We start from the raw sequence: 13,733 nt of genomic DNA, 5'->3' as shown, positions 1-13,733 counted from the left end.
GAATGGTCAGTTGATTAAATGCTGAGAGGTGTGTATAATGAGAACAGACTGTCCACTGCATTTGACAGTCCTATAAGAGCAGCTTCAGCAGAGCAGAGGAAGTAGAGAGGGCTGAGAGGGGGTTGGAGGTAATGTTTTCAAGACATTTTGCTATGGAAGAGAGCAGAGAAGTAAGGCCTGCTGAGTTGAGAAAATATAAGTGCTTGAAGTCTACACTGGTCAAGAGCAGTTATCTTATTTCTTTTTCCCTGCTACAGTTGCCTGATTCTCCTAGGGCAGATGGGTAGGATACATGGTTTTTGCATACTATTTCCTTAACATGACGACATGATTTTCTACTCCGTTATAGTATCAGACACTCTCCTTCCCTTCCCCCCTTACTCATCACTTTATTTCAGATTTCCTGTGGATTAGTTAGTTCCTAGATACCAGGTACAATGCTGCCACCCAGAGCAAGGGTAGGAAAGGATGGGAGGGCTTGTTATTCTCATGCTGTGTCACAAGGTGGCAGAAGAACTCACTCTTCCCCAAAGAGGCAGTATGCTTGGATGAAGATAAAGGACAAGCGTTTTTCTTTTATCATCTCTCAGACCCTTCCTTTTTTCTTTGTGTCTCAGAGGCCCAAAAGTCAGCATTCATGTTGGAGCAGCTATGCTGTGGGGTGCAAAGAAGTGGGAGAGCTACATTAACAAGTGAAGGTAACTAGCAGAAGAGAAATAGACCTCTAAGTGTTCGGAATAACTGGAGGAGAGGATAACTCTCCTGATCTCCTTTCCCTAGAACAAAACTTTAAAATTTAGGAGGAAAGAAAGCTATAATATAGGTGAGCCTTATGATATGTGCAGATGAGAGCTGTGACACAGGAATATATTAGGAAACTGGGACTGACTAAATGAGTCAGAGTGTCTATGGGAGGAGCACTAGAAGAAGCCAGGAGGCTTACCTAAATTCTATATCATACTGACTTACTTTAAGTAAGTCATTTAACTTCTCTGGCCTCTGTTTTGGTTTCTTTTTTCTTTTTTTTTTTTTTTTAAACAGGGACAGAGAGAAGGATAGATAGGGACAGACAGACAGGAACAGAGAGAGATGAGAAGCATCAATTATCAGTTTTTTGTGGCAACACCTTAGTTGTTCATTGATTGCTTTCTCATATGTGCCTTGGCTGTGGGCCTTCAGCAGACCAAGTAACCCCTTGTTCAAGCCAGTGACTTGGGTCCAAGCTGGTGAGCTTTTTTGCTCAAACCAGAGGAGCCCACGCTCAAGCTGACGACTTCAGGGTCTCGAACCTGGGTCCTTACGCATCCCAGTCCGATGCTCTATCCACTGCGCCACTGCCTGGTCAGGCTGTTTTGGTTTCTTTTTTCTTTTTTTTTTTTTGTATTTTTCTGAAGCTGGAAACGGGGAGAGACAGTCAGACAGACTCCCGCATGCGCCCGACCGGGATCCACCCGGCACGCCCACCAGGGGCAACGCTCTGCCCCTCCGGGGCGTCGCTCTGCCGGGACCAGAGCCACTCTAGCGCCTGGGGCAGAGGCCAAGGAGCCATCCCCAGCGCCCGGGCCATCATTGCTCCAATGGAGCCTCGGCTGCGGGAGAGGAAGAGAGAGACAGAGAGGAAGGAGGGGGGGTGGAGAAGCAAATGGGCGCCTCTCCTATGTGCCCTGGCTGGGAATCGAACCCGGGTCCCCTGCATGCCAGGCCGACGCTCTACCGCTGAGCCAACCGGCCAGGGCTGTTTTGGTTTCTTCAATGAGATAGTTGGACAAGATGGTTTCGAAGGCCTCTTATCAGTTCTAAAATTATTAACTCAGTGCCACACTGTTGCTCTTTCTTTTTAAGGGTGTATGCTTTTTTTTTTTGTATTTTTTTGTATTTTTCTGAAGTTGGAAATGGGGAGGCAGTCATACCGACTCCTGCATGTGCCCGACCGGGATCCACCCGGCATGCCCACCAGGGGGCGATGCTCTGCCCATCTGGGGTGTTGCTCTGTTGCAACCAGAGCCATTCTAGCACCTGAGGCAGAGGCCATGGAGCCATCCTCAGCGCCCGGGCAACTTTGCTCCAATGGAGCCTTGGCTGCCGGAGGGGAAGAGAGAGACAGAGAGAAAGGAGAGGGGGAGGGGTGGAGAATCAGATGGGCGCTTCTCCTGTGTGCCCTGGCCGGGAATTGAACCCGGGACTCCTGCACACCAGGCCGACGCTCTACTACTGAGCCAACCGGCCAGGGCCAGGGGTGTATGCTTTTTGTTTGTTTGTTTGTTTTTGTATTTTTCTGAAGTTGGAAATGGGGAGGCAGTCAGACAGACTCCTGCATGCTCCTGACTGGGATCTACCCGGCATGCCCACCAGGGGGCGATGCTCTGCCCATCTGGGGCGTTGCTCTGTTGTGACCAGAGCCATTCTAGCGCCTGAGGCAGAGGCAACAGAGCCATCTTCAGCGCCCGGGCCAACTTTGCTCCAATGGAGCCTCAGCTGCGGGAGGGGAAGGGAGAGACAGAGAGGAAGGAGAGGGGGAGGGGTGGAGAAGCAGATAAGTGCTTCTCCTGTGTGCCCTGGCCGGGAATCGAACCCAGAACCCCTGCATGCCAGGCCGACGCTCTACCACTGAGCTAGGGTGTATGCTTTTTATTTTCTTTTTTCTCTTCTTTGTTTTTGAGAGAGAGAGAGAGAGAAAGACAGGAAGGGAGAGAGATGAGAAGCATCAAATGATAGTTGTTTCACTTTAGTTGTTCATTGATAGCTTCTCAGTTGTGCCTTGTCTGGGGGCTGAAGCTGATCCAGTGATCCGTTACTCAAGCCAGTGACCTTTGGCTTCAAGCCAGTGACCTTTGGGCTCAAGCCAGGGACCATGGGATCATGTTTATGATTCCATATTCAAGCCAGTGACTTAGGTGTTTCGAACCTGGGACCTCAGTCTCCCAGTTCAATGCTCTATCCACTGAACTACCAACAAGTCATGCTAAGGGTGTATGCTTTTAAAAAAAAAAAAAGATTTTATTTATTCATTAGAGAGAGAGAGAGAGAGAGAGAGAGAGAGAGGAGAGAGAAGGGGTGAGGAGCAGGAAGCATCAAGTCCCATATGTGCCTTGACCAGGCAAGCCCAGGGTTTTGAACCAGCAACCTCAGTGTTCCAGATTGATGCTTATAAAAAGGTTCACCACCATGGCTCTAGTAGGATACTTACTTAGCTGATTTACAGATGAACAGACTTTATCAAGAAGAGTCAGAGTCTTGCCTAATCAGGCAGCAGCACAGTGGATAGTGTTGAACTGGGATGCAGAAGACCCAGGTTCAAAACCCTGAGCTCGCAGGCTTGAGCACAGGCTTACCAGCTGGAACAAGGGGTTGCTGGCTTGAGCATGGGCTCACCAGCTTGAGCCCAAGGTCACTGGTTTGAGCAAGGGGTCATACGCTCTGCTGTAGCCACCTGGTCAAGGCACATATGAGAAAGCAATCAATGAACAACTAAAGAGACTAAGGAGCCGCAACGAAGAATTGATGCTTCTCATCTCTCTCCCTTCCTGTTTGTCCCTCTTTCTGGCTCTCTCACTGTCTCTGTCAAAATAAATAAATTAAATTAAATTAATAAAAAAATAAAAGTCAGAGTCTTGACCAGAATTGTGGCTCCAGTCATCAGGTAGAGAAAAAGAAGACACAAAGATCTTTATCTGAACACTGTATTCCTTTGCTCTGGTCAGTTATTCAAATTTGCCCAGAGTTAAGAGCCTAGGAACTTCACACCATAATGTCAGAGAATATCAAGGATGTCACTTTATAAGTCTAGTCCTAGTGATGAAAGATTACTTGTTTAGGTCCTGCCCAGTTCTGGGATTTTGATATTTTTACATGCTGTTCACATTATTATTGTTGTTGTTGCTGTTATTATTACTTAAAATATACTATGTTCTATATACTCTTCTACATGTATGCTATATTCCACAATAAAAGAATTTAAAGTAAACTCAAACAAATAAAAAGCATACACCTGGCCTGACCTGCGGTGGCATTCCAGCTTTCGTGGTGGGTGGTAAGGAAGCATCCAAACGGCGCCAGGATTGGCCGACCATGAAAGCTGGAATGCCCACTAGTGGGCGGGAGGGACCAGGTTGACCAGCAATGCAAAAGTAGGCGGTTTTTATAAAAAGGTTCACCATCACTTTACTAGAGGCTATTCTCTTGGAGGCACCATGGAAACAGATAAGCAGACAGACATCTGGAGCAGTGTGACCCCTCAGGTACAGAGTTAGCCAATCTTTAGTTCAGTCAATAGATCACTTCCTAACATCCATACTTAGCCCTACTCTAATAGTTATAGAGGGGAATACCAAACTATAAAAAAATGCTCTCTGCCTTAAGATTATTAAAATTTAGTTGGAGAGTTAAAACCAACATATATACAAAAACAAAGCCTAATAAATGTTGAACCATGTGGTGGTAATCAGATTGCTACAGGAAGTCAGAGGAGAGCTACATCAATAGAAGCTGGAGAAGTAAAGAGATCATTGAGAAAAGAGGACTTCCAAGGACTAGAAAGATTCAGTAAATTAGGAGGGAGGAAGGATGAATTTGATAGTATAAGCAAAGGTAAGAATAAACATGGCAGGCCCTGGCTGGGTAGCTCAAGTGGTAAAAGCGTCATCCTGATACACCAAGGTTGCAGATTTGATCTGTGGTCAGGGCACATACAGGAGTCAACCAATGAATGCATAAATGGGTGGAACAACAAAATCAATGTTACTTTCTCTCCCTTATCTCTCTCTCTCTCACCAATTAATTTAAAAAAGCATGTCAAGAGCTAGATACATCTCTGATACCTTATATAACCTCAGAAAACCTGGAAGCTGTTTGATATTTGGCACCTTGTATCAGTTTTCTAGGGCTCCCATAATAAAGTACCATAGACTGGGTGGCTTAGACAGTAGAAATTTATTTCTTCACAGTTCTTGAGGCTATAAATTCAAGATCAAGGTTTTCCCAGGTTTAGTTTCTTCTGAAGCTTTTCTATTTGGATTGTAGATGGCCATCTTTTCTAGCATTAAGAGCCACAATTCTGGCCACGGCTTTAATTTATGGTTCACAGATTATCTCTCCTTTGTGTGTCCTAATCTCCCCTCTTTATAAGGACACCAATCACTTGGAATTAGGGTCCACCCTAATAACCTCATTTTAATTTAATTTCCTTTTTAAAGATCCTGTCTCCAAATATACTCACCTTCTGAGGTGATGGGCATTAGGACTTAAACATATGAATTCTGGGACACAGCTCATCCCATTAGCTGTCTAGTTTCATCTTCTAGAAATGGTCGAATCCCTTCTCCTCCACCTGTTAGTCTTGTATTGTAAGTTCTCCCCACCCTTTGGTTCTCCTCCTCCGCTTCTTACAAACATAATGACTTGTTTGGCAAGAACTCATGGAACAGCTCTAAAGAACCTATAGTAAGGATTGGCAGGTTTTGGCATGCACCACTTTGGAGTTGTTGAAATTCCAGGGGCATTATCTTAAAGACACAGCTCTCTGCACTCTGGCTTTAACATTTGATGGTAATAATTAGATTATTAGATCCTAAGTAAATGGTCTTGGTGTATCCTAACTCATTCTTCATATTCTTTCACTGTAGCTCTTTTTTCTTTCTTTTTTTTTTTTTTTTTTTTTTTGTATTTTTCTGAAGCTGGAAACGGGGAGAGACAGTCAGACAGACTCCAGCATGCGCCCGACCGGGATCCACCCGGCACGCCCACCAGGGGCCACGCTCTGCCCACCAGGGGGCGATGCTCTGCCCCTCCGGGGCATCGCTCTGCCCCGACCAGAGCCACTCTAGCGCCTGGGGCAGAGGCCAAGGAGCCATCCCCAGCGCCCGGGCCATCTTTGCTCCAATGGAGCCTTGGCTGCGGGAGAGGAAGAGACAGAGAGGAAGGAGGGGGGGGTGGAGAAGCAAATGGGCACTTCTCCTATGTGCCCTGGCCGGGAATCGAACCCGGGTCCCCTGCACGCCAGGCCGACGCTCTACCACTGAGCCAACCGGCCAGGGCCTCACTGTAGCTCTTTTATTAGGCTTTTCCTTAGCTAGTTTCTTTTAATTTTTATTGATTTTAGAGAGAGGAAGGGAGAGAGAGAGAGACATATTGAATATTGTTCCACTTTTTTATACATTTATTGTTTGATTCTTTTATGTGCCCTGACAGGGGATTGAACCTGAAACCTTGGCATATCAATATGATGCTAACCAACTGAACTAACCAGCCAGGGCCCCTTGGCTAGTTCTTTAGAGAGCTCAATTACTTCAAATATTTAGTGAGGTCAAAAGCAGGACGTGTAAGGGCTTGCTGAAGTTTATATAAGGACAGTTTTGGGGGTTACCTGATTTTGCAGTGCTCCTCAGGCTGATAAACAGCAACACCACAAGAAGGAATCTTGGGTCTAGAGTTCCTGTTAACTTAATAGAAACTAAGAAAGTTAGATGAAAAATGAAAAAGGCAACCTTAAGATTTTTAGTTCCAGGCCTTTTTTTTTTTCAGCCAAGTCAAATATCCTGTTAAACCTATAATTATGTTTAACTTGATTTCCTATGTTTGTTCAACTGACAGTTGCATCCAGTGATAAACAGCCATTGTGAAATACAGTGTTCTCTGGTGAAGTAAACGTCTTTCTAAATTTGTTTCTAGTCCCTATCATTTTAAAATAGGTTGGTAAAAATAATAATAATAATAATAAATAAAGTTGGTAAACTCTTGGAGAAAGCCACCACCTAGTGGTATTGAGGGCTCCTAGGTGAATATTGCCCCTTGTTGACCAAACTTCCTGTCTCTGCTTAAACCCAAGAACTTCTGACCTCAAGTGTGTATTTCTACCATATTTACTTTTTCCCCTCTGGCATAGAACGACACCAAATCATCATCCTCTGTACCTCTCTTGGCCTTTAGCACAGGCTGTGCAGGACCAGAAAAGTATTCTGGGCATTCCATTAAATCTTTGGAAGGGGTTAAATTCCTCCCATTTTTCTAAAGTGCAATTTTCATTCTCCCACTCAATTGTTGTACTTTATGTTGGGACTCTTAGCAGTTCTCAATAATTTTCAGCATGGCCTCCATGGAAGTCTTGCTATGAAATAACTGAATAAAATAGAAAAATTGGTTGGCTTTTCAAAGTCTTGGTGTAACCACAGTGAAAAGCTGAGACGCACGCTCCAATCCGAGAAGTCAGGAATTGACTACCATCTCTTTCCCCTGCTCAGGGTAGGCAGAAATGGCTGCTTTTTAGCACACTGCCCTTCTTACTGAACTTTCTTTACCGAGGTGTCCCCTCAACGCTCCGCGATCCAGCAGCTCGGACTCTTTTGAGGTGGGCTGCTTTGGGTCTGAGAAGCAAGCCAGGAGAGTCAGGTTATGTTGTTCTAGAATAGGGGTTCTTTAGTCTGCACTAACTTGCAAACCAGCCTGTGTGATCCTGGGCAGTTCACGGATGCAGTACCCAACTCTTCGGGGTGTTAGAATCGAACACTTATCCTTACGAGGCTCTCACAACAACCATCCTCCTGAGTTTTCCTAGGTTCGGGGTTCCCCCCCCCCCCCCGCGCTAAATGGCTGCTGGCTGGGGCGCTTCCCTCCCTGATGGGAAGTGCAGGCGGGGCCCTTTCCCCGACTCCCCTGTCCGCCGGGAGAGGGAGACGGCCTGGAGGCCAGCCCTACACTGCTGCGGGCAGAAAGGGCAGCGAAGGCCGACCGGGGGCCTCACTGTTGCCCGGCACCCGCCCGCCTTCTCGCCGCTGGGTCGCGAATGGCAGAGCGGCGCTCGGACCATCCGCATCGCCTCACGTCGCCCCGCCCCGCGCTGCCCTCCTATTGGCTGTCGCTAGGCCCTGGGGTCGCGGCTTCGCCTCTCAGCGGGCCAAACCGCGCCACGGCCGGAGCGGGGCCGGAGGTGAACAGCCTCGAGTAACCCCGGACGTAGTCACCTCATGGGGCTCGGCGGCTGAGGTGGGAGGTAGGGGCGGGGCGGGGGTGGGAGTGGGGCGGGGCGGGGCGGGGCGGGCCGGCTCCCGGGAAGCCCTGCCCCTTCCCCGGGTTCCGGCGGGCCTGGTTCTGCGCGCCTGTCAGCCATCGACCGAGCTCTCGCATCTCCTGCCCAGCACAGCCTCTGCTCAGGGGCTCCGGGGCCGCCGGACCGCGGACGTCGCCGCCGGGAGGAGAGGTGAGGGCAGCCCCGGAGCCAGTGATTCGGGGCCTGGAGAGGCTGGGGCCCGGGGCGGGGCACTGGCAGCAGGGGCCGCCTCCCATCTTCTGCCTGCACGCGGCCGGAGCTCCATCCCGTCCGGACCCGGTGCTGGTCAGCCCGACCCTCTCCGCAGCTCCGGGCCTCGAGTACCCCTCTGGGTAGACGTGGAGGACCCTGGGGTCTCGCGGTGGGAGCTCAGACCCGGAACTGGGAGGCGCACGGCCCCGGGCCTCTGGGAAGAGGCCGGGATGTCTGCCTGCGGCTCGCCACGCCACGCCACGCCTCGCGTCCCAGCTCCGGTGTGGTCCGATTCCGTCCTCTGACTCCTCTCTAATGCGACCCTGCGCCCGGGAGAGGGAGAAGACCCACGTGGGAGGGCGATGTTAGGGGTTGGGTCCAGTTGCATCGAAAGTCTTCTAACTCTTTGCAGAGTGAGGTGTGGGTGCAGAGACCACGGCTTCTGTTGGTCTCGCTGTGTCTTTGTATGGTGGTGGGAGCCGGGGCCAGGCGAGTTGTCCCCTGCCAGCTCCTGTTCCCAGGGTTTGTTTCCTGTGAGGGACTAACTAGTACATGCGTCAGGGTCCAGCTTGGGTCAGTACCAACCTTATTTTTGGATTTGGACACGTTAAGTGGACACCCGTGAACACTTGGAATCTCCTCTAAATACCAGACTCCATGTAGGTCTTGTGGATTTTATAAAAGTACATAAGAATATAGCTGCTCCAGTAGGGCATATACTTTAATTTTAGATATTTTTGTTTTGGAGTTTAAATTTAAGACAGAGGTCAAAAGACCCTAGGACTCCCTGATTGACTCTGTTTCTACTTAAGCAGTGTTTTAGTAATTTTCCAGTTTGTGGAATAAATCTGATAACCAATCCTAAGTCTCAGGAGTTGGTCCCTTTAATCTTGTTTTCTTTTCAGTCATTATTTTCCCCCAGCCCCATGGTACAGATTGAGAAGCATGCTTACTTTGGTTACATGGTTTCTTCTTTCTGGATAGTAGGAATTCTCTGACTTGTCTTTTCTTGGTGGGAATGCTTTTGGATGTCTGTGATTGAGAAGTATTTTGTGCTGCCTATTTGACAGGCACTTATAAGGAAAGTGTTGTGGTCAGTATAGTAATATAGAACAGGACAGCAGCTGCAGTGTTCAGGTAGGTGCCTGCTTGCTACAAAAAGTGCTTCTCACTTTTCTTGCCTCAATTTCCTTATTTCTAATGATGGGAGGGCTGCTGTGAATTTAAGAAATTTAAGAAGTAACAAATATTGTAAAGTGGGCATATATGAAAAATGTCAAAGGCAAAGCATTAATTTATGAAGTCCCTTGTGTTTACTTTTGTTGCAGAAGTTTTGTTTTGAATTTACCAGTGCAGAATAGGAATATATCAAGCATTAGATTTAATTGTTTTTAAAATGGGAGAAAAGGGACCCTGGCCAGTTGGCTCAGTGGTAGAGCATCAGCCTGTCGTGTGGATGCCCTGGTTTTGATTCCTGGTTGGGGCACACAGGAGACCATCTGCTTCAACACCCTCCTTTCTGTTTCTCTCTCTCTCTCTCTCTCTATCTCTCTCCCCCTCCTTCAGCCATGGTTCGGATTGGGTTGAATGAGTTGGCCTCAAACGCTAAAAAAAAATGGCTCCATTGCTGAGCAACAGAACAATGGGCCCAGATGGGCAGAACATCACCGCCTAGTGGGCTTGCTGAGTGGATCCCTGTTGGGGAGCATGGGGGAGTCTGTCTCTCTGCCTCCCCTCCTCTCATTAAAAAAAATATATATATATGGGAGAAAAGGTTGGGAAATGGTGGCATTTAGCTTTGTGAACTTATAGCTCAGATAATGACTAGGTTATGTCAAAGAACTGGTAAGCCAGCCACAGAACTCTCTCATCTTACATTGACCCTCTTAAGTGCTATGTACAGGATCAGGTGTAGATCAGTATTTAAAATTCTATTTGCTTTTAGTCAATGACTAGTAAAACCTTTTTTGGCTGTCACACAGACTAGTTTAACAGGTCTGGGCTCATATTTTTCATTTTTAAAATAATTTTTTTATATATAATATCCTAATAGCCTTGGTTGAAGAAAGAAGTAAATTAAAATTAAAATTATTGGAATAATCCATTAGAATTTAGTATTTCTAATTTGGAGGAGTCTTTTTACAATTCAGAAAAAAAAAGTTATATCATTACACAACATGTTCTTAAAGATTAATAATGATAGGAGCTATGCATCAACCATCTTTTTTTTTTTTTAAGTGAGAGGAAAGGATATAGTGAGACAGACTCCTGCATGCACCCTGACCGGGATCAACCGAGCTATCTTCAGTGCCTGAGGCTGATGCTTGAACCTGTCAAGCCACTGGCTGTGAGAGGGGAAGAGAGAGAGAAGGGGGAGATGGAGGTGAAGGGAAGCAGATGGTTGCATCTCATGTGTGCCCTGACTGGGGATCGAACCTGGGACATCCACATGCTGGGCTGATGCTCATCCACTGGGCAAACTGGCCACAGCCAAGCATCTTTTTTTTTTCTTCAATGTTTATGTATTGATTTTAGAGAGAGGAAGGGAGAGAAAGAGAGCACATATGACAGGAACATCCATCTGTTCCTGTATATACTCTACCCAGGGGTTGAACTGGCATCTTCTTCCCTCTGCACTTCTGAACAACACTATAACCAACTGAGCTACTAACCAATTGAGCTATCTGGGCAGAGTTTCAAGCATCTTTCCATACCCTTAAAACAATGAGATTATGAAGAAGTGAACGAACACTAAAGACTCACTGGTTGAAAATTTTTTGTTAACTTTGAAGTGACTAACATTTTTAAAGAAAGTATTCAGTGATCTTCCACTCTAACAGATTATTGCTTAACTAATTTTTTTTTTTTTTTTTTTGTATTTTTCTGAAGTTGGAAATGGGGAGGCAGTCAGACGCATGCGCCCTACTGGGATCCACTGGGCACGCCCACCAGGGGGCGTCACTTTGTTGCAACCAGAGCCATTCTAGCGCCTGAGGCAGAGGCCATGGAGCCATCCTAAGTGCCCGGGCCAACTTGCTCCAGTGGAGCCTTGGCTGCAGGAGGGGAAGAGAGAGACAGAGAGGAAGGAGGGGGGGGGGGGTGGAGAAGCAGATTGGCGCCCCTCCTCTGTGCCCTGGCCGGGAATCAAACCCGAGACTCCTGCACGCCAGGCCGACGCTCTACCACTGAGCCAACCAGCCAGGGCCTACTTAACTATTTTTTTTTTTTTTACAGAGAGAGGGATAGACAGGGACAGACAGGAATGGAGAGACGAGAAGCATCAATCATTAGTTTTTCGTTGCGCATTGTGACACCTTAGTTGTTCATTGATTGCTTTCTCACATGTACCTTGACCACGGGCCTTCAGCAGACCAAGTAACCCCTTGCTCTAGCCAGAGACCTTGAGTCCAAGCTGGTGAGCTTTTGCTCAAACCAGATGAGCCCACACTCAAGCTGGCGACCTCGGGGTATTGAACCCGGGTCCGTGGCATCCCAGTCCAACGCTCTATCCACTGTGCCACCGCTTGGTCAGGCTGCTTAACTAATTTTTTATTTGTTTAATTAATTTTACAATTTAGTGACTATTTGCTATTTTACTTGAATCTAATGGCTTATATAAAGATGCTATTAGATAAGAAATTAACAAATCATGTCATAAGGACATTGCACTTACATAAGGAATATGAATCTGATCGAGCATAGGTTCTTTTTAAAAAATATTTATTGATTGATTTTAGTGAGAGACAAAGGGAGGGAGAAAGAGAGAGACACACAGGTACACCAATCTGTTTCTGTATGTGCCCTGACTGGGGTTGAACCAGCAACCTCTGGGTTTTGGCATGATGCTCTAACCAACTGAGCTATTTGGCCAGGGCTAGAGCATGGGTTCTTATGAGTTCAACTAGTCAATCTTAGTATATATGCTCTAATGACAAAATTCTCTTACCAATTTATTTATTCAAGCTACCACAAAGCCACCTAGTCTCAGAATGTTTAAGCAAGCACATAAAAAGTGGCTTCAGCAACAACAATGGTAAGTGCTTTACCCAAAGATTTGTGGCCCCAATTGCTTTGGCCTTCCAATGTTGTTATTTGGGACTTAGCTTCATTTCATTGTTTCAGCTTGCCATACTTACCATCCTTTATATAAGGAACTGCAGTAATGTTTGACAATCCAAGGGAAGAGAGCAGGTATTTCATGTTTCAGAAATACCTGTGGCACACCAGTTGAAAATTACTGCATTAAGTGAAGAAACCAAAGGGAAGAACAGTGTATAAAGAATGCATAATTTATATTAAAAAATAGGGAGTGAATGGGGCATTGACCTGGAATGCTGAGGTCGCTGGTGTGAAGCCCCACGCTTACTGGGTCAAGGCACATAGGAGAAGCAACGGCTATGAGTTTATGTTTCCTGCTCCTCTCCACCATGTTTCTCTCACTCTCTAGCCTCTCTCTGAAATCAGTAAGTGAAGTCTTTTAAAAAAATTGGCAGTGCCCTGGCCGGTTGGCTCAGCGGTAGAGCGTCGGCCTGGCGTGCGGGGGACCCGGGTTCGATTCCCGGCCAGGGCACACAGGAGAAGCGCCCATTTGCTTCTCCACCCCCCCCCCCTCCTTCCTCTCTGTCTCTCTCTTCCCCTCCCGCAGCCAAGGCTTCATTAGAGCAAAGGTGGCCGGGCGCTGGGGATGGCTCCTTGGCCTCTGCCCCAGGCGCTAGAGTGGCTCTGGTCCGGGCAGAGCATCGCCCCCTGGTGGGCAGAGCATCGCCCCTGGTGGGCGTGCCGGGTGGATCCCGGTCGGGCGCATGCGGGAGTCTGTCTGACTGTCTCTCCCCGTTTCCAGCTTCAGAAAAAAAAAAAAAAATTGGCAGAGTTAGGAAAAAATACATAAGCATTTGTTTGAATATGAATATTGGGTAGCTCAGTTGGTTAGAGCATCATCCTGAGGTACCAAGGTTGCAGGTTCCATCTCTGATCAAGAAACATACAAGAACAGCCTGACCAGGCGGTGGCGCAGTGGATAGAGCGTCAGGCTAGAGCATCAAACTGGGATGTGGAGGACCCAGATTCGAGACCCCGAGGTCACCAGCTTGAGTGCAGGCTTACCTGGTTTGAGCAAAGCTCACTAGCTTGGACCCAAGGTCGCTGGCTCCAGCAAGGGGTCACTCGGTCTGCTGAAGGCCCGCGGTCAAGGCACATATGAGAAAACAATCAATGAACAACTGAGGTGTTGCAACGAAAAACTGATGATTGATGCTTCTCATCTCTCTCCGTTCCTGTCTGTCTGTTCCTATCCATCCCTCTCTGTGGCTCTTTCTCTGTCTCTGTAAAAAAAGAAAAGAAAAGAAAAGAAACATACAAGAACAAACCAATGAACGCATAAATAAGTGGAAAAAGAAATTGATGTTTTCCTCTCTTTTTCTCTCCTTTTCTCTCTCTCTAAAATCAAGAAATAATGTTTTAAATCTAGGCCTAACCAGTGGTGCAACAGAGGAGAGAGTGT

General features: G+C 47.1%; 1 protein-coding gene across 6 annotated transcripts in view; it reads left to right on the top strand.

Annotated features, from left to right (window-relative positions):
* Nucleotides 1-13,733, top strand: part of ACACA (acetyl-CoA carboxylase alpha) — a 328,759-nt gene that overhangs the window by 48,761 nt on the left and 266,265 nt on the right. Inside the window, exon 1 of one of the 6 annotated variants that reach the window (XM_066363219.1) lies at nucleotides 8,011-8,191. The exons of 4 other annotated variants lie outside the window; for them this stretch is intronic. The gene's annotated coding sequence lies outside the window, so the exon portion shown is untranslated. Of the gene's footprint in view, nucleotides 1-8,010; nucleotides 8,192-13,733 lie in introns of those variants that run through there. One more of the 6 variants, XM_066363214.1, reaches the window with a different exon arrangement.

This window comes from Saccopteryx leptura, chromosome 2 (assembly GCF_036850995.1).
Source record: "Saccopteryx leptura isolate mSacLep1 chromosome 2, mSacLep1_pri_phased_curated, whole genome shotgun sequence".
In the NCBI taxonomy this organism is placed as follows: Eukaryota; Metazoa; Chordata; class Mammalia; order Chiroptera; family Emballonuridae; genus Saccopteryx; species Saccopteryx leptura.
Note: the sequence above shows the minus strand (reverse complement) of the source record. Positions and strands in the feature narration are given on the sequence as shown.